The sequence below is a fragment of the Struthio camelus genome, chromosome 2 (genome assembly GCF_040807025.1).
Source record: "Struthio camelus isolate bStrCam1 chromosome 2, bStrCam1.hap1, whole genome shotgun sequence".
In the NCBI taxonomy this organism is placed as follows: Eukaryota; Metazoa; Chordata; class Aves; order Struthioniformes; family Struthionidae; genus Struthio; species Struthio camelus.
In genome coordinates this window covers 8085047-8103772 of record NC_090943.1, presented here as the reverse complement: position 1 = coordinate 8103772, position 18726 = coordinate 8085047, and the positions used below count along the sequence as shown (strand labels likewise).

At 41.6% G+C, this 18726-nt stretch overlaps 1 protein-coding gene and 1 long non-coding RNA gene across 11 annotated transcripts in view; one reads left to right on the top strand and one right to left on the bottom strand.

Annotated features, from left to right (window-relative positions):
* PRKAG2 (protein kinase AMP-activated non-catalytic subunit gamma 2) overlaps positions 1-18726 on the top strand; it is a 290028-nt gene that overhangs the window by 164955 nt on the left and 106347 nt on the right. Inside the window, exon 1 of one of the 9 annotated variants that reach the window (XM_068934213.1) lies at positions 18427-18497. The exons of 7 other annotated variants lie outside the window; for them this stretch is intronic. The gene's annotated coding sequence lies outside the window, so the exon portion shown is untranslated. Of the gene's footprint in view, positions 1-18426; positions 18498-18726 lie in introns of those variants that run through there. One more of the 9 variants, XM_068934212.1, reaches the window with a different exon arrangement.
* On the bottom strand, positions 2452-18637 carry LOC138066270 (uncharacterized). 2 transcript variants are annotated; one of them, XR_011139517.1, is made up of 3 exons: positions 18397-18637; positions 9251-9323; positions 2452-8409 (listed from the first exon to the last, which is right to left on the bottom strand). It is a non-coding gene; the product is annotated as an uncharacterized lncRNA (long non-coding RNA). The 2 variants fall into 2 exon arrangements; XR_011139518.1 differs by lacking the exon at positions 18397-18637 and adding an exon at positions 12068-12351.

The window sequence follows — 18726 nt, the reverse complement described above, 5'->3', positions numbered from 1 at the left end:
CAAAAATATTTTTTGTAGACTTCACTTGGCTGGCAATACTATTCGCATGTGCATGTGGCTATCTGTGTTATGCAACTACAGAGGAGTCTTTTGGTACGTATTAAAACAGGAATAGGGAACCAACATAACCTTAGATCATTCCAGTGACTGAAAGACTGAAAAGTTTGTTTTCTTTTTAATTGCTTGCTGATTGGGATAGTATGAAGTTGAGTGGAAGATGCCAGAACAAAGAAACAAAATTCATGGCAGACGTTCATAAACTGGTGTGGTTGTATGTCTGTACAAGAGAAAGTTTCTCTGGAAACTCAGTATCTAGGTCCTGATCTGTATCTGTGCAGAAGATACAGAAATTTATCTATATTTTTTCCATATAGGATGTATAGGACCTGATTATCTTTGTTTTGTATCTTCTGTACTCTTTGCATCTGAGAAGAGCGAGTGTGCAGGGCTGCTCGTGAATCATTAGGGTTTTGCTTTATTTGGGAGCAAATGTCAGTAGCTGTAGATCAGTGAGGAACAAAGCCCTATATGTTTAATTTTCAACAGCCATCATAGATAGAGATTTGCAGTGCTCTTCTAATAGGAGAAACTGTTTGGCTAAGTTTTTGCAGAAGGACACAAATCTAAAGCTGATGGGTGTTTGCTCAGGATTGTTGTGTCTTTTGACGATTGCAGAGTTTCTAGTTTTCCCCTGTAGGTTATTCCCCTCGCATTCCTTGCAAATGGCAAGCAGTAGACAACAACCCAGATTTGAGTATTGCATTTCAAACTTCTTGCTATTTTCCTTAATCCTGAATTTGGTTTCTCTATTGCATGTTAATAAAAGTTTGTTTTCATAATGCGCATGCCATAAACAAATCTATAAAAGGCAAACGCAACTTGTTTACTGAGATCACTGTTCCTGGGCGTGACAACGCCAATTATCTTTAAAACATGCTGTAAATTAGATGATAGACGTTTCATAATGGCAACACTGTTAGATGTACAGATTAGTGAGAGGGAAGCTTCTACTCTGATATCTGAAACAAGAAGTTGAGTCTTATCTATAGGGCACTGACAACTGAAATCTCCTTTACTTATTACACTGTTTACTTAGCAGTGTTAACGTGTGATGATTCACAATTGTTATACATATTGCGGTAGCAGAGAGGAACCCTTGGACCCAGACCCTGAAGTGTTTAAAAAAAAAAAACAACGAAGCAAACAACAGAACAGCAGATGAATATAAGAAGGTGTGGTATAAGGACTTGGAACTAATCTTAGCCCATTGTTATAATTAACTGCATTTCAAAGTGACTGTGTACCTAAAAATAATTGGGTTTTTTTTGTATATCTGAGACTGTGGCCCTGAACTGTGAAATCCGCTCAATAAGAAAAAAGGCATGGAAGAAAGAATAACAATATTTATTCCCCAGTAGAAGTAACCTAAACCTTTCATGTTTTAATAGCACTTAGAAAGTATCTATTTTAATGTGATTTTTAAGTCTCAGATTCTGGAGAGAGGAATAAAAAGCAGGAGGCAGTTCCTGACAGAGGGAGATGCTGCTTCAGGGAGTATCATCTCAAGACAGTATACAAAGCTGAATAATTAACCTCCTGCTAAATGGATGTCTGTGATAATCACTAACGCCTGGATTTATCCCACCTAACTTTAGAAACCTATCTGAGCTGCTTAAGTTGGGAGTATAGTAGCTCTAATTGTCTGTATCCAACAGAGGCATTTGCAGAGGATGAATTAGTTCTTAAGTGGGTTGAACAGCCCTTTGCACTGATTATAAAGGGAGTGACTCCAGGTGTTGCATTTCTAACTGAGGCACTTCAGGTAGGTGCCCAAAAGCTAAATGTGATGAGTCTGTAACACGCTATTGCAGCACCTAATATAGGCTTTGCTCTGGGTCTGTGTAGGTGTTTCTTCTAGTGGTAGAGTTAGAAGGTTAAATTCAGCTGATAAGAGATCAAAGCTAAACCAAAAGATTAGCGTGCACCACATTAAATGGGGCAGGAGCAACTTGATTTTTAACTGTATAGTTCATGACTCTGTACTTTGGCCTTGTGTTGTTTGGACTGCGTAACCTTCAGGCAGTAAGTGGTGAATGATAACTTAATGCTTCTCTAAAGTGACATTACTAACCATGAAAGGAATGCAGAGGTTGCAAATTCGATAACAAACATGTTTCCCCTGTTTCTGCTTTGCCCATATTTTAAAGTGGACTGTAGTATGTTGAGCTTAATGGGGTTGTATTGTTTCCATTTTGTCCTTTTGTCTTCCACTGACACATAAGACACTGTGAAAATAGCAGTATTCCCCGTCTCCGACAAACACAAACATTTTTGTGGTGTATCATTTCGTAGCCTTTACAGGTTTCCTCTTTTCCTACAGGAGAAGAGTCCAGGCCGGGGGGAGAGAGGATGCTCCTCCAACTTGAGGAGTTCCCTTTGAGCCTTCTTTTTCTGTAAAACAGGTTTTGGGCTTCCTCTGCTCAGAAGAAGTGAAGAGGGCAGAACACGTTTTAAAAAGGCCCCTTCCATCTGCTTGGGTAGTCACCCACCAGTTTCTAAACAATTTCAAGCCTAGCAATTTCCCAGCATTTTCTCAAAAAGATGTCATCTCAGCCAGAAGATAGGCTTAGATTTACCCTAGCTTGTGTAAGTCCTGTTAAAACTGCAGATACCGGATACAGGAGAAACTGGAGGAGTCCAGTCTGCATCCCTTTTACACAGCAGTTGCTGCTCCAGTGCAAGGAAGAGGAGAGGTGGAAATACAGCTGGGAGTCTCTCTTCTAATCCTAGGTATAGAGTGGGAAACAGAAGCCTATTTCAGTAATGACCTGCTTGTTAAACAGTAGCACTTCCCTGCAAGGCTATTCATGCTGTTTCTTAGCCAAAACGTAGTAAACTCAAAAACACGTTTGTTAACTTGTTCAGCGTGAAAGACTCTTACATCATGCTCTGCTGCTGGCAAGGAGCCTGGGAACCAGGATATGTGCAGCAGGTCCTTCTTTTTGGCTCTCTCCAAAAAGCCATGCCACCTATCAGAGCCCCATAATCAAGCTGACCGATTAAAGAGATTTAAAACTTGATGAAGAGGACAGAAAAAGCGTTCTTTGATTTTGATGTTGTCTTAAAAAAAATAAAAGCACAGGCTGGGAAAAAAGGAATCCAGTCTGCAAATGTACAAGAACTCCTTATTTCAGCATTCATGTGGTTTAAGGCAATATAGGAGCGTGCCAAGACATTACTATGATTCAGCCCTGACTTACACCACAGTAAACTGATCACAGAAATTAGAGCCAAAAAGGCTGTCATTTACTCGCAAAGAAAGCTCTTGCAGTATTATTGTGTCCAGGCTAGTTTTAAGTGCCTTAATACCAGCAGTCCTTTTGGGAGACGATTTTATTCTCTAAATGGTCTTACGGGCTGTAACATGCCATCAGTGTTTAAACATTTCTCCCTACTGTTGCTGTCCAAGTGAAAGTGTATTTAATTTTAGAATGGTACATATTTATCCAGTAGTTGAGATGTAACAAATTAGTTGCAAGCCTAGTAAATTAATAGCTGTGTAAATTAACTGTGCAACAAATACCTGTGGTATTAATGGAAACATGTCTTGAGCTCACCTGATTTGATTTCACTCTCCTTTGAGTGTAGGGACCACAGGAGAATTATTTAACATGGTGGGAAAGTATATAGTGAGAATCAGTGGAATACAGAAAAATGAATCTGTAAACTCATGTGGAATTGAACCTTACAAAAATAGAAAGCTTCACTTATACTACACTACTGTTTAATTGCAGTTCCTATTTTATTAATATTCTATTCTGTTGTTTCACCTTCTTCCTATTAGTCTTATCTTTTATACCACATTTGGTATTCTTCTCCCTTTTAGCACTTAAAATATGTGACAAACAGCTTACTAGCCATTTTGTATCAGTTACTTTGCTTTTTTAAAAACTACTTATTTGGTTTGGAAAAAAATGCAAAGTCACAGCATCCTGAAACACTAGTTTCCTAATATATTTGTATTCTGGTTGCAGCGTGCACATTCACGGCAATCAATCTTAGGATGCAGAGGAATTATATGACATAAAGATAAATTTCTCTGCCCTAAGGAAATGAGTGGCTGTGTCAGCCTGTGGCCCGCTCTGCAGCCACAGAGCTAAATTAGTCAGCTATCTACAGATTCACTCAGTGGGGAATTTATTTTAATGGCATAAAAGTCCTACAATTCCTGTTCCTCCTCATCTCGGATCAAAAGGAGACAGGCTAGGTAGAAAGGACGAATGGCCAGAATGCTGAGCCCAGTGCATTCCCAGCTGCTTTGACAGCTCTCGTGAGGCTGTGGGTAGGTAAGGCGATTAAAACCAGAGCATCTCGTCTGCTCGAAGTTAGACACTGGCACCAAACTCGTGACCCTAGCGTCCTGAATACAGAGTTGGTGGCTTAAAGCTAAATTACTTTTATTGCCCTATTTCCTGCACTATGCATGGTATAGAAAGGCCAGTCCTGAGGATCTCACGTCATGTGTCCATATAATAGGTATCTTTTGAATAAAAAAACATTACTTAAGATGGTGGTTTAAGATTGACAGCCTGGTTTTATTCATTGTACTTATTTTTCATGGCACAATTTACTTGTGAGTTTTGAGACTTGTTAATTTAATAAGCATCCTGTTATTTTGCTAAGGGACTGGAACCTCTCAAGAAAGTAAGCTCTAATAGCTATCAGAAGCCTGATACGTACTCTGATTTAATGTAAAGCTGCAGCTTGATATAGGACTGCTGCCAGTTTCCTACCAGCTATATTTGGGCAATTCAGGAAGGCCAAAAAATATTTACCGTTTAGGCTGCTCATTCACAAGCGAGTAGGGATTATGGACTTTCCTTGACAAAGTCTTTTCTTGAGAACCGAGGAAGGACGCCCGGTTTCAAACCTGTCCTGTTGCACCCTGCCTGCTTATGTATTGGACCAGAAGGAAAACCCCGTTAGGAATAAGCAAAATTCTACAGAGGCTGGGATCCTCGGGAGGGCACCCTATGAATTCCTGACTGTTTCCAGCTCTCCCAGTCCCTCTTCCGGCCCTGTTTTGTCTATCTTGTATTTTTAGAGGCACTGCCCTTAACAGCCAACAGAGCTTTAAAGCATAGAAAGAGCTGATAGATACCAATTGGACATGGGCTACATAAAGCAGTGATACTCCTTTGCCTCTTCTTCACAGCCTTCCTTAGCCCCTTCCTCTGACTGGACGAAATAAACTGTTGAAATTGGGAGAAAATAAGGGGAACTCTATAAACAACAGTCTCTTTGTACCTCTTATTTCCCAAACTTTCATATTGTATCGTGTCACTGTGTGCTTATGCATGAGGAGAGCAATACAGCTCTTTAAAACTACAGCTTGTGTCTGTGTTGCTTTTCTTTTAAGATTACAATCAGCCAAGTTTGGCCATTTGAAAGTCAGCTGCCTGGGCTGCTGACTCAGAAGAGGACTAGATACCATCTTGGCAGCAGCTTGGAAAAATGTTTCCATTGTGCTGGTGAAATGAACGCAAAATATTTATTCTCTGAGCTTGCTCACAACAGCGTTCTCAGCTGGAGCTGCGGGTGGTGCCGTGTGTGTTTATTTGTGGGAAGACAGTAATTACTTGTAGAGTGCCCAAGGTACGCATGATCCTTTGTTATCATAAAAATAAAATGAGGCTCCTACCATTTGGGGCTTATAAGCTGAAGTATAAAGCAGTGACAGAGTCAATGTACTGCAAAGGAGAGGAAGTGTCAGAGGGAGAAGGTCAGCAAATCGCAGAGTGGGGGAGAATTCAAGAGAGGAGCTTTTAATGTAGTCATTTTGCATGTTTAGGCTTACACTCAATTGCCTGTGATTAGATTAATATCTTCTTAGATTTTAGAAATGTTATCTATCATCCTTTTTCACATGTATCTCTGCAAGCCTGGGCATCCGTGACATGTAGAAAGCCTTCTTCCTTGTACCTCAGGAGAAAAAGTTTCTCAGTGTTAGTTTACAGTACGTATGCCCATATGATGTTCAGCAGAAATGTAAACATGATCCTTGTCCTGACTATCTTATTGTCCAACAGCCCGATCTAGCAAAACAGGCCGGGCAAATTCTAAAACCATAAATAAGCCCGGGCTGAAATAGGATTGCTCCTAAGCACTGCTTCCAGCATATGCTTGCAGAATAGATTTTAACTGTAGCTCTGACACAGCCAGCATTGACAAAAGGCACTGGAGAAAGGTAGTCTGAAGGTTACAGGACGGCATTTGGTTGAGGTTGCTAGGTATTTATGTTGTTGAGTCTCAGGTGGTGTTTTGTTTTGGTTAATGTTAATGTCATTATGGCCCTGATCCAGGAAAGCACTTAAATGTGTGGTTAATTTTAAGCATGTCGGTAGTCCTGTTGGGGTCAACAGTACTAGAGCGCTTAAAGCTAAATGGGTGCTTAGCCACTTTGCTGGATCTGGGCCTTGGTACGATTTGTACTGTTTATTGAAAGATTTACAAATGACTAGCACGAGTACTGCAGATGAGAAAATAAGCTGAGTGCACAGACAGAAAGTGGAAAAAGAGTTGGGGAAAACCCGAAAGGTTTGGAAAAGACCAGAAGAGGGAAAGAGCACAAGAATCAAGAGAAGAGAGCTCCTGGCGACAGTGGGAAATAGTTGATGGCTGAGCAGCACGAGAGCAGCAGCTATTGCTGATTGCTATCTGCCTGCCGTTGTGCGTTTGGCCTGTCAGGCTTTGGGTGTTGGGACCATGTTTACTTGGAAACATTCAGGATGCGTACGACCTCAGCACCCAGCTCCCTACGTAAATGGAAACAGCTATTGATGAAGAAATGGTTTATGAAACGAGACAACAGATTCCCCTGCTGTCGCTTCCCTTACGTGTGCTGATAACGGCTGCACAAGCACATCCCCACAGACTTGTTGCACACAGGGACAGGATGCTGCCAAAGCTATTTCTGAGGGACCACTGCGAGGAACCGTTTCTGCCGAGGGTGCTCAGCCTTCTTTCCTGGAATACGCCCTCAGAAAGAGACAGCAAGATGCTGCTGAGCACCACTACAGTACAAAAGGACATAATACAAGCTGGTCGCCAAGTAGTGTCTTCCATCATCCAAATTTTACGGATACAGAGGTAATATTTTGAAGAAAACGATGTCCTCAGCATGTGTTCTTTTCCTTACGACTCCAGACATTTGATTGTTGCCATTTCAGAGAAGAAATCTTGAATTCAAAGAGCATTTCAGAGTTGTTACGGAAAACAGAAATTTAGAAAAGAGAGAAAATACAGTGCCAGTAGCTAGGTCATGCTCTTGAGATCGGAAAGAGCTGGCTGCAACCATGTGCCCTATCAGAGATCTCTTGTGCAACCCTGAGTAAGTCACCTGGTCTCCCAGGGCCTCAGTTTCCCATTTATAAAAATTGGGGTAACACTTCCCTATGTCAAAGAGCTGTTAAGATGATAAATACCTACAAAAATTCTACAGCACTGCTATTTTTAGAATGAGAGCTGCAAGTGGCTTAAGAGAAGTTAACTGTAGATAGCATGTGTTGTATTTAAAGTCTGTAGCAGTCAGCTTCTGCATTAGAGATATAATAACGTGTAGGAAACTACCACGTTTTCAGAGCACGTACAGATCTACACAAAAGATCACTGTAAAATAGGCTGCTCTTCTGATTTCTACTTTTGTTTAGCGCTTCCTTTAAAATAATTTAAATCTTCTCAAGAACTGATAGTTTTCAAAGAATTATCATAGGACCCTGTCCTGCACATCAGATACAGATTAGTGTATGTATATACATGCCACATATTTGATGCTTTTGTACTGGAATGTAGACTTGCTCATTTTTACTTTTTTTTTTTTTTTTAAACATGAGTAGCTATGAAAATTACTTTAGAAACATGAACCGATGTAGTGTCTATCTGAGTCTATAAGCAATGTTAAATAAATACTTATTGTTTTTAGAGATCTAGAGCCAGGCATCTATTCTAAGCTTGACATGCCTTTCCCAAAAGCTTAAAATATCATCAAAATGAAATAAAAATGAATATAACAACCACTGAAATGTCAAAGCCAAATCAGATCCCCTTCTTTCAGGAATGTCTCGTACTGTCTTTCATTTGCAAGGCTTTTTACTTGGGCATCTCCTGAGAACACCCCAGCTGGAACACGTGTGTCTGACCCAAAAAGCCAGAGTTAGAGAGCGCTTTTGGGATTGTGCAGCCAGCAGCAGTTACCCCTCTGCATTGTCACTGCTCCTCCGTGAGGACTTTCAGTGGCGACCTCTGTGGCAGAAGGCAGAGGACACAGGCAGTCTCCCTGGTACAAGGGTCCGAAGCTCTGAGAACTCTTCATCTCAAAAGATGATGCTTTGTCTCAAAAGATGATTAACTCTGAAATATGATAATTTTGGCAGAAACAACCAGTTAAATCTCAAACTACTGGTTGCATTATCTAATTTAATACTCGACTGCACTTCTTCATTTAAATGAAACTGATACTGAATTTCCAGTCTGCTACTTCAGTGTGCTTAAGAAACTAAGAGGCATCCCCATAGAGCTTATATCCAATTATATCCATAATGTATAGATTATAGATTTAATGATAGAATTTAATCCTAACTAACTCTATTGAAATCAATGCCAAAGTTTCTATGGACTTCAGAAAGGCTAGATCTAATCTCTCATGGTTCAGCTAGTACCATACTTGTAATGACAATTTAAACAGTCTGTTTTCTTACTACCGATGAATGGAAGATACCATGCTATGTACAGAAGCCTCCTCAAATTGGCTGTTAAATATTGAATGCAATGCTTGATTTCCATACTTTAAGAACCTGTCATAAGCTAGAACAAAGCACCCTTGGGAAGCACGTCAAGAAATACTTGGGGGTCATAGCAGACATCTAACTACAGACAAAAACTACGTTTAAGCTTATGTGCTTGTGAATCGAGCGTTTGCCATGTCCACACTATAAGCATCCATACCACTGACCACGAAAACACAGACTTTTGCCTGCACAAGCTCTACAGTAGTGTGAGCATAGTGGCAAGCTTGCTGGAGGCGTATCCCAGGTCCTTAGCAATGAACTAATTTGAGCTTTTTCTGGAACTGGTTCATGGAATGCAGAGGAATTTCTTACTAGTATTTCTAGGTCACGTTACAGTATTGTTTGGAATCATAATACACTTAGCTGAGACACTTGATATGCTTCTTGCTTAGCACGGGCCTCACCTCAGTCCCTTCCAGACAGTGTCAAACCACAGAACCAATACTGTAGGATGATCTGGTTTCACTTGTAGCATACCTGAAATGATAGAAGGATATTTATGATGTTAAGAGGCTTTCAAAAGGGAAAGCATGCGTGAGAGAAGGAAGATATCCATTGCATGCTGCTATCATTGCAGATTTCTTTTACGCAGAACAATAAAGGAGAAGCAGCACACACAAGTTAGGCCTGGAGTGATCAGCATCGGATCTGGAATTAACTCAGGAGGAAGGTTAGAGTCCTAAAGCTACACACATGTAGTGCCGTCTGAAAAGTACCTTTATGTCAAAAAAAAAACCATATCTGGAGATAACAGGTCAACCATGGGCTCTCCGTTAGCGGCGATCAGGCCCGTAGTTTGTTTGCTCTTGGGAGGGCCTGAAATCTACTGCAAACGCCCAGCCCCTGAGTGGTACGAGGTAGTCTCAGGAGTTTAATGTGATCCTAGAAGTGCACTGAAATACACTTCATTATCTTTGTGTATCTCAGGAGATAGCTTCTGACTGCTCCTGCTGGAGCCCTGGGCTGCTAACAGTCACTGTGGCTTTGCGTGACCTCCTCGCCCACCAGCAGCATGCAGAGATGAGATCCTCAGCTGGGATAAGCTGTGCAGAAAGCGGCCAGCTACAGAATAGCTAATTTGCTACGTTTAGCCTGTAGGTATCTGCTTCTTAATGTAGCTCGTGCCACAGAGCTGTTCAGTCCGGGTCTGCGCAACTTTCTTAAAGGAGTTTTGTCAAGATTGGGGGTGACTCAGCTCTGAGCTGGAGGTTGTCTCTTATTTTTCCATAAACCATCCTTGTAACTCTGACCTGCAATCATGCTGCTAATGCCTAGGCTCAGCATATCTGCTTCCAGTCTTTCAGAACTGATGATGATCATGAAAATCACATTTTAATGGTAGGTTACTAGTCAGTTACTAGAATTTTGCAGCGTTTACTCAAGCCTGAAGTGTGGTATCAAGTAACTTCTGGCTTTCGTAGGGAAAAGGGATTTCATTTTCGGTTCAAAAAACATCATCATTTAAAGCCCGTGTAATAGTGTTTGTACACTGAAGTCACTATCCATGACTGAGGCTTTGAAATATAACACTAAGATGAAGAAAGAGAAGTGGTGTATAGTTATGTTATAAGTACCGCTTATAGTTATAAGCGGTAATGTGTTTGTTTAAATCAAATGTGGCTCTGATTTTTTTTTAAGGCTGTTATTCAGAGTGGCTTCAGTTCTCTAGCATACTCAGCAGTGCTCTGGCCTCAATCCAGCTCAAGTACTTAAGTAAATTCTTAACTTTAACTAACACAGGTAATCCTTCTGTATGCAATGCCAGTAAATGAAGCCTTTAGGAAGTGTGGGCTCACTCTTACTCTTTTTTTCCATCCACTTTAAACAAGTCAATGCCTACCTCTTTGGCACCATTAGTATTATCTTAATCTGTTTTTTCTAAATCAAACCAGCATATTTGTCACAACCACACTTAACTACAATAATTCTGCTTATTATCTGATTACTACAGCTCCCTCCTGCAGGAAAACTCCCCTTCCCCTCAATCATGGCCCTAAGTCAGTGTGGTAAGAGGTCCTGTTTCAAAGAGACTCAGGAACACTCAAGCGTATGCTTGCAAACAGCTGAAGTGTATATATTTAAGCATATACGATAACAAACATTTAAGATAACTATCTTTAAAAACATGGAATAGGCTCAAATATTAAGAAACGTTCCTACGTTTGCAGAATCAGGTAGTCGTATTATAACATCAATATTCATAGCAAGCAAACTCAAGGAAGTTCCTCACAAGTATGTAACTTTTTGAACTTTGTGTTCAAAAGGACAGAATTGAAATTATGCTATTTGATTAATAATGTATCATGCTGATAATATTGATTCAGACTCCACCTATATTCTACGGGAGTGATCTGAAGAATGAATATCGTTCACAAAGGCTTATTTAGAAAATTCGTCTTTGATATTCTTAATTCTAAACTCTTGACTTATCTGAGCTGCAGTGATACCAGGAACAGACATAGAGGTAAACAGACATAGAGGTAAACAAATAAATAAATCCTCACTCTCTTCCCCTTCTGCCTGGACTTCTCTGTAAGAGTTTCGCTTGGGGATCTAGACTATCCCTTGGTCTTCTGCTTCATTTGAAGTTTATTTTTCAAAGGTGCTTGACTTGCATCGCTGACATCAGTTTTTTTCCCACAGACTGGAAGCGCAAAGGGGTTGTAGGACACCGTTCTTTGATGAGTTTTTTGTTTCTTATGTTAGATTAAGGGAAGTCTTAATTAAGAGAAACTGGACAGATTCTCATTACAAGTCAGTGGCAGAATTCACTGGAATTAAACGGCAAGGTCATTTCTGTATGGAAGTATTCAGGAAGAGGTCTCCAGTAAAACTGTGAAATCACTCTGCACATTTTAGTTAATGTGTTGTCTGGGTACGCAGATCTTAACCCTCAGTACTAGAACTGCAGTGAAGGTTTAATAGAAATATAAGTTGTCCATTTCATCATCTTTCCTAGCGCTGAACCCATGCCTATATTCCTTTTCTGATTCGGCTAAATTTTGTTGTTGTTCCACTTAGCAATCCATTTAACTTATTAAATATCCCCAACTGCGACTATCACTAATCAATTAACTGCATCAAGTAATTAATATTATGGCTGCTGTTACATCTGAGGACACCTGTAGTGGGAGGCTAGTTACTAGTTATAAGATGTAAAAACAGCAGTGTCTCTAATATTTTGAGGGCCTGGCAGATTAGGAACAGAGCGCTGAACTGACCCCAGTAATGATCCAGCGGGGAACTCGTGGTGCTCATGCAGAGCGGGTTTTCGACACCGGGCTCTGTTACAGGATCAGGTTGCTGCCTTCTAAACAAACTGGAATTGCAGAGTTGTCACCAGCTTCATTTATACATGCTACACACAGAAATGATTATAGCATCTAATATTCCAAAAGCTTTTTAAGACTAGAAACAAATTTGATTGCATTCCTTCCCGGTACAGGAAGAAAAAGCTCAAATCCAGTATTTCGCATGAGACATCCTGTTCCTTACTAGTTTGTTTGGTGAGATTCCTTAGAGTTAATGGTAAACAGAGATTCGTTAGAGTAAACGGCAGAAACTCCACACTCATTGCACAGCTTTTCTGTTTACGCCGAGGTCTTGGAGGGAAGGAGGACTCTGTGTCCAAACCAGGCCCGGAGCTCCACACTGGGACCAACTGTATTCTCTGACCACACAGCAGGCTCACAAAGTGTCACCTTACAGTCACTCCTGTTCATCAAGCACGTAGCATTTTTAAATACAGAAGGGATCCAAGATGGGATCCTAATCTCAGCATCACTGATTCCGGCGTTCTGAGCTGTTGTAAGCCACCGATATCCGTTATCACGCTCTCGCAGAAAACAAGTAGGAGTTTAATTTACAGTTTAACCAGCAGATGAAACCTCATTTTTTTCTGATAACTTTTGTCTTTTTTTTTTTTCCCGCTTCATAAACCAGATTAAATTAAACCAAAAATAAGGAATATTTTTAAATTAATTTTGTGCAAAGAGACTGCTGCAGAGTAGGTATATCTGACATAAATTTGGAAAAATTCTAAAATGTTCATTGACAGCTCATCAGGAAAAGAGCTGTTAACTACTTGAGTTGTGTAAAACTGTAATTGTAGTAAGTAGCACTACCAAATGGTGGGAAAATTACCATTTGTATTTTATTCTTGCATACAAAATGGGTTTGCCTTGATTTGCATTTAGATGGGAATTCCTTCTTGTTGCTCTTCAATCCATTAGGTTTTATAAGGCAAGTAGATTTTTTTTTTTCTTCTGAAGTACTTCGAAGGGCATTCAGTTTTATTGCTGAATTGTGAGTTGTACAAGGAGCACCGCTAGCATATCGGTATTAATCGTGTCACTGCCTTCATTGATCAGAATGAAATGAGCAATCAGAAGTCAGGAAAGGCTTTGCGACAAGCAGCTTGAATTCACCTGGGAATGCATATTTCATACTAAAGGGCAACTAACACTTTTCCTGCAATGCTTGAATAAGTCTGTTCCACACAGACTTAAGAGTTGCAGCAGCCTTTTCTTTTTTTTTTGGGGGGGGGTTGTCTTTTCTATTCCTGAGCCGTAATCAAAGACTAATATGTAACCTTTATCTTGCTCAAATAGTACTTGTGTTAGTATTTTTCCAATTTAGACTTAAAGCTACTTGGTTTGGAGGGGGGAAAGCAAACCAAAGTGCATTTGTATTAGATTGTTAGTAAACCCTAACTTTTGCACAAAGCATACATATAAAGATTTCTCATTGAATTCTCATGCTAAGACTAAATATATTTTTCTAAAGACTGGCCAAACATAGAAATAAAAGAACTCTAGAAAGGACTTTGAAAATTCATTTCCCTCCATAGCAGAACTGACTATATGAAAATAATTCCCAACAAATGTTTTCCTAACTTGTCACCAAAAACCTCCAGTGTGGTAGAGATCTCACTGTTTTTTTCAGCAAAGCAGGCTGGTGCTTCACTGTCCTTATATTTAGAAGGTTCTCCTGAAGTCCAGCCTAAGACTTCCTTGCTGAAGGCTAAGCCAATAACATCTTATCGCATTACCAGTGGACCCAGAAGATGGTTTATCACTTTCCTTCTTGCAAACAATAGATTACATTGGGAGATCATTATTTTATCTTCAGTCGTCGTCGTCGTCTTTTTTTTTTTTTTTTAATGCTAAACTTAGCAAATCAGAAGGTTTTCAAGTCTTTTGTTCCTGGTCATGTTTTCTGAACTCCGAGATCCTAGACTCTCTTGGTTCCTTCTGGAGTTCAATGCCCAGTGCTGAATGCAGTATCCCAGCTGGCGTCTAACCTGGGGCTGCATAGAATAAGCTCTCCCTGTCTTATCTATAACACGTTTGTAGATAGCGTGATGTTTTTTTCCAAGGATCTGGCATTGTTGTCTCATATTTAGTTTCATCCTTTGATCATTTCCTTGCGCAACTCCTGTAAGCCAGACTTTTCCGATTCTGCATTTCCTTATTTTTGCTTGTGTAATTCTCTCTAGTTACCCATATCAACGCACAACTTATTTGTTTCAAGCATTGCTGAAATTTTCGAGATTATGTTAAGTTCTAATGCTATGCCTGAAAGTGCTGCCTCTCGTAGCACTGTGCCAGCTGAAAATGTAATAATCATTATTCCTTCATCAAGTCATCAGTGAAAATGCTGAATGGTATGATACAGAATACAAACCTCTTTGGAACCCTCTCATAAACCCTTCCAGTTAGATAAAGAAAGGCGACTGCCTTCCTTGAGAATATATTTGTGACCTCTAGGAGTAGTTTCATTTAGACTGTCTGGCTTGCTTAGGAGAGCACCATGCTAAACAGTGTCAAAAGCCCTGCTAACTCATGCTATCCAACATATGCTGTATCTGCCTACCACAAGACTTCTAACCTGTTATTAAGATGTCTGAGATTGGTTTGACGTTATTCATCCATGTTTGCTGTTACTGATGATCTTTCAGTCCTCTAACTACTTAAACATGGGAGTATTTGTTCTCTTACCTATCTTGGAACCAAGACTAGTTCCAAGTTTATAGTTTATAGACTAGTTTATAGTTCCTTGGCTCCCTTTCCCCTCCCCTTTAGAAACAGATATTATAAAGTGGAATAATCTAATCAAATGGAGATGTAGAGATCTAGTCAGTACAATGAATGGAGACCAGCATGCCAATTCATTTCATCTTAAGTAGTTGTTTACAGTAGGTCACGTGAATAATGACGTCCCAGACATGGCGGTTTTTCCACTGACTGCAGAAGGAGCCTAGGGTGAATACTTCCGCTATGAATAACTACTAACTAAACTCTGATGAGATGTCTAAGCTGAGGTGAGAGGAATGTCATTCAAAGCATTTTGATATAGCTGGTCTGATCTGATAACGTCCACTGACAGATCCCCACTCCTATCCCAATGCATGTATTCTTGCTCATCCAGGGAGGTAAACTGGAAGGAAACCACCTCAAAAAATAAATAGTTTTCTGCTGATGTTAACTGCTGTCCACATCCCTGAACTGTCACTACAGATTAAATACTTAGCATGTTCTTAGGAAAATAAAGGTATTCCCTTAATAAGGAATACAAGAAATCTGCTAGATCATCAGGTATGTTTAACATATTCATCATTAAGTGCATATATAATCTGCAGGACTGATTTTACTGAGTATGAGTACTCCCTTTACTCTAGAAAATTAACAAAAGCAGAGATTACAAAGTATATTTTTTATACATCCACCTTTTTATGACTTTTGTTGCTGTATCAACCTTGAGTTATTTGTTTTACTTTGCCTCCACAAAGATTGCTGGCAGTGCTGTATCAAACTTCTGCATCAGCATTGTGTCATAGGTCCCTGTTTTTAGGCATAAGTAATGCCCCTGTTAAGAACTGAACTGAAACCTAGCAAAGAAAAAAATTATTCAGGCAATTTCTTTTTTAACATATATTTTTCTTCTAAACTTTTATCATATAAAAGCGTCTTTTGTTTAGTATTTAGTATACAGATTATATACCGTCTCATCACATTGGCATCACCAACAGTTAAAAAGGGTTACCTGACACTGATACCAAACATTCAAATCCTAATCTAGACAAATCCCTAGGATATAGTTAATAGAAACCTCTTGTGGCAGTAGATGAAATAGTCTGAATGAACAGATATTGGAATGTTACAGTATATAACATCGTCTCAGTGGGAATTACAGCTCCTTTGAAAGACTGATCTTTTCCCTACCTTTAACCAGGTAGGGAAATACCTTTTGTAATGTAAGGCAGGCAGTGTTTGTAGAAGAGAGCTAGTATCTAAGACCTTTCGAAATATCTGCTAATTTGTATAATGCTCTAGTAGCTCACAATGAACAATACAGTGGTTTCACCACAGATCTAAGCTGCCTTAAGAGCGGGCTGTCTCCAGAAGGTGTGGTCCCGTTGTCACCCCTGCCCTTGGCATCCCTTGTGCCAGTGCCACCTGGCACAACCGCACTGGGCTGGATCAGGAACTGATCTGGATGAAAACTAATCTTTCCTTTCAGTCCGGTTAGCCTCAGTTCCTTGTTTGGGCTCAGTGTGTTGCCTACAAGCACAAAAGAAGCTGGAATGCAAAGCGAGGAGCAAAATGACCACCACCATCAGCAGCTTGCAGTAAGACTGGCTTAAATTGTGAGACTGCTGCCAGGGCGAAGGATCGAGTTTCTGCCTTTAGGTCTCGATTTCCTTTGTTTTTCTTCTTGAGCAGTACAGAGACTACAGCATAGCTACAATGTTTCCATTACAAATCTTTGTTATATATTAAATTACTGTCTTTAAATTGTATTGACTTACTGTTAGTATTATCAGTCTAGATACAGTTTCTGCCAATGTAAAACCCTGATATCGCAGTAAGCTCTGAAGTTCATGGTGCAGTGTAGCTCATTGCATGAAACAGGCTTAAGTGTCTTATTATAACCATATCTGTGTTTTATAGCAGGTGAAATGGACTGCACACCTTTGAAAATTCACTTTCATTTCCAGTTACAAACAACCTTGGAGCTGTCTTTTCTCATTTCTGTTTTTTACTAGATTAGTAAGTGGAGCAAATACCCATTGTGTTAAAAAAAGACACAAAATCGTGACAGTTAATAACTTCTTTCCAATCAAACGTCACCCTATTTTTCTTCTTGTTTGGTTAACAAAATAGGTAAAAACCCTTATCAGTATCAAGACAAGTGACACAGAAGATAAATTATTTAGAACTTTTAAGGCTGTCTGAGATGATTAACAACTTCCATAGCATTGTAGTGGACTGAAAATATCAGCTGAACTAATCAGCTGAACTAATATCAGCTGCCTGGTATCTTCTGTGGCTCATCAGTTACAGTACAGTATCGCGGTCCTGAAAGTCTTTTAAAAATATAGCTGTGAGTGAAAAGCTTTAGGATTTTTCTTTCCAAAGGATCTTTGCAATAAGGAATGTGTTACTTCCTAGTTTGGCCATAAGAGTGTCCCGAGCAAATTTTAAATACCCTCTCATGGCTCCTGCGAGTCCTTTGGAGGCCCATGCACATGCACGTCTGCCCACACGAGCTGTTGCCGCAGCCAGAGAAATAATCTGCTTCTCAGACAATACTTCCTTTGAGGCTCTCGGGCGACTAGACAGAAGGCTAGAGTTTTTGCAAGCCTTGCAGACCATTTGCAGGCACAGCAAGTTTCCAAGGAAAAAAACAGTAACGTAAGAGGGTGGGGGGAACACACTGCAGAGCATTAAGAAGAAAACAAAACAAAACAAAACAAACCCTCAGAAAAAGGCTGAAAGCGTTTGCTAACGAGGGCTGGAATTTGTGTGACCAACCATGCGCTCTAGCGAGACCCCGTCTGAGCTGGTCACGTTGGGCTTCCTGTACGGTCAGCAGGGACCCACGGAGGTCTAGGTATAACGTAACAAGTCCCACCCGAGGGAAGCAGGGGAGCACGCCAAGGAATAAGCTCCATCCTGCCGCCAAGGATGCGCTGGGGCGCACGGAATTGGTCATAGTCCTCGGCGGAGCGCTCCACGGCCGTTGGTCATAAAAACGCCTGACGTAGGTGGGAGCCCCTGACCTTCAGGCTACTCTTATCGTGTCTGAAGTGTTTTGAACGGAAGCGAGCGCATCTTTTCCCCTGAGAGCGCAGCGCAGAGAGGGGCAGCGGGTGCCCCGAGATGGCGGCTCCGCCCGCTCCGGGCAGCCCTGTCAGAGCCGCCCTGCCCGGGCAAGCCCCTGCGCAAAGCCCGGGAGAGCGCGAACCCGTTTCCCCCCCCCCCCCCCCCCCGGGAGCAGTGGAACTGGCGGCTTCCCCGCTGCTGCCTTGCAGGTGAACGCTCGGGACCATACCAACCCAGGCTGGCGAGGGGGGAGAGGGGGAAGCGGAGGACTTTCCTCCCTTCCCCCCCTTCGCACCGCTCGAGTCTAAAGCAGCCAGGCGAACAGCCCAGCCCGCAGAAAGGGCTGCGAAAGAGCGGGTGGCCTGGCTCAGCTCTTGGGGCAGCGGCGGCAGCAAACCTCTCCCTCCTCCCCCTCCCCTTTTGCGCGTGTGAGTGGTAGTTACCTTCCCCCTCCCGCCGCTGACCAACGGGCTCGACTGCAGCAAAACGGGATGTACCAACCCCTCCGCGGAAGGGGGAGCGCGGGAGCGGCGGCGGCGCAGAGGTGTGGCGGGAAGGGCCGTGGCGCGAGCGGGGCGCGCGGCCGCCGTTGGCGCCGAACGGCCGCCGCCGGCCGCCGCTGGGCCGAGGAGAGGCGGCGCCGCCAGGCGGCACCGTGGCAGGGCGCCATGGGGGCTCGAGGGTTAATGGGCCGGGCGCCGCCGCCGGGAGGGGGAGGAAGGGCGAGTCCCGGTTCCTCCCCCTTTCAGTGTGTGTGTGTGTGTGTGTGTGTG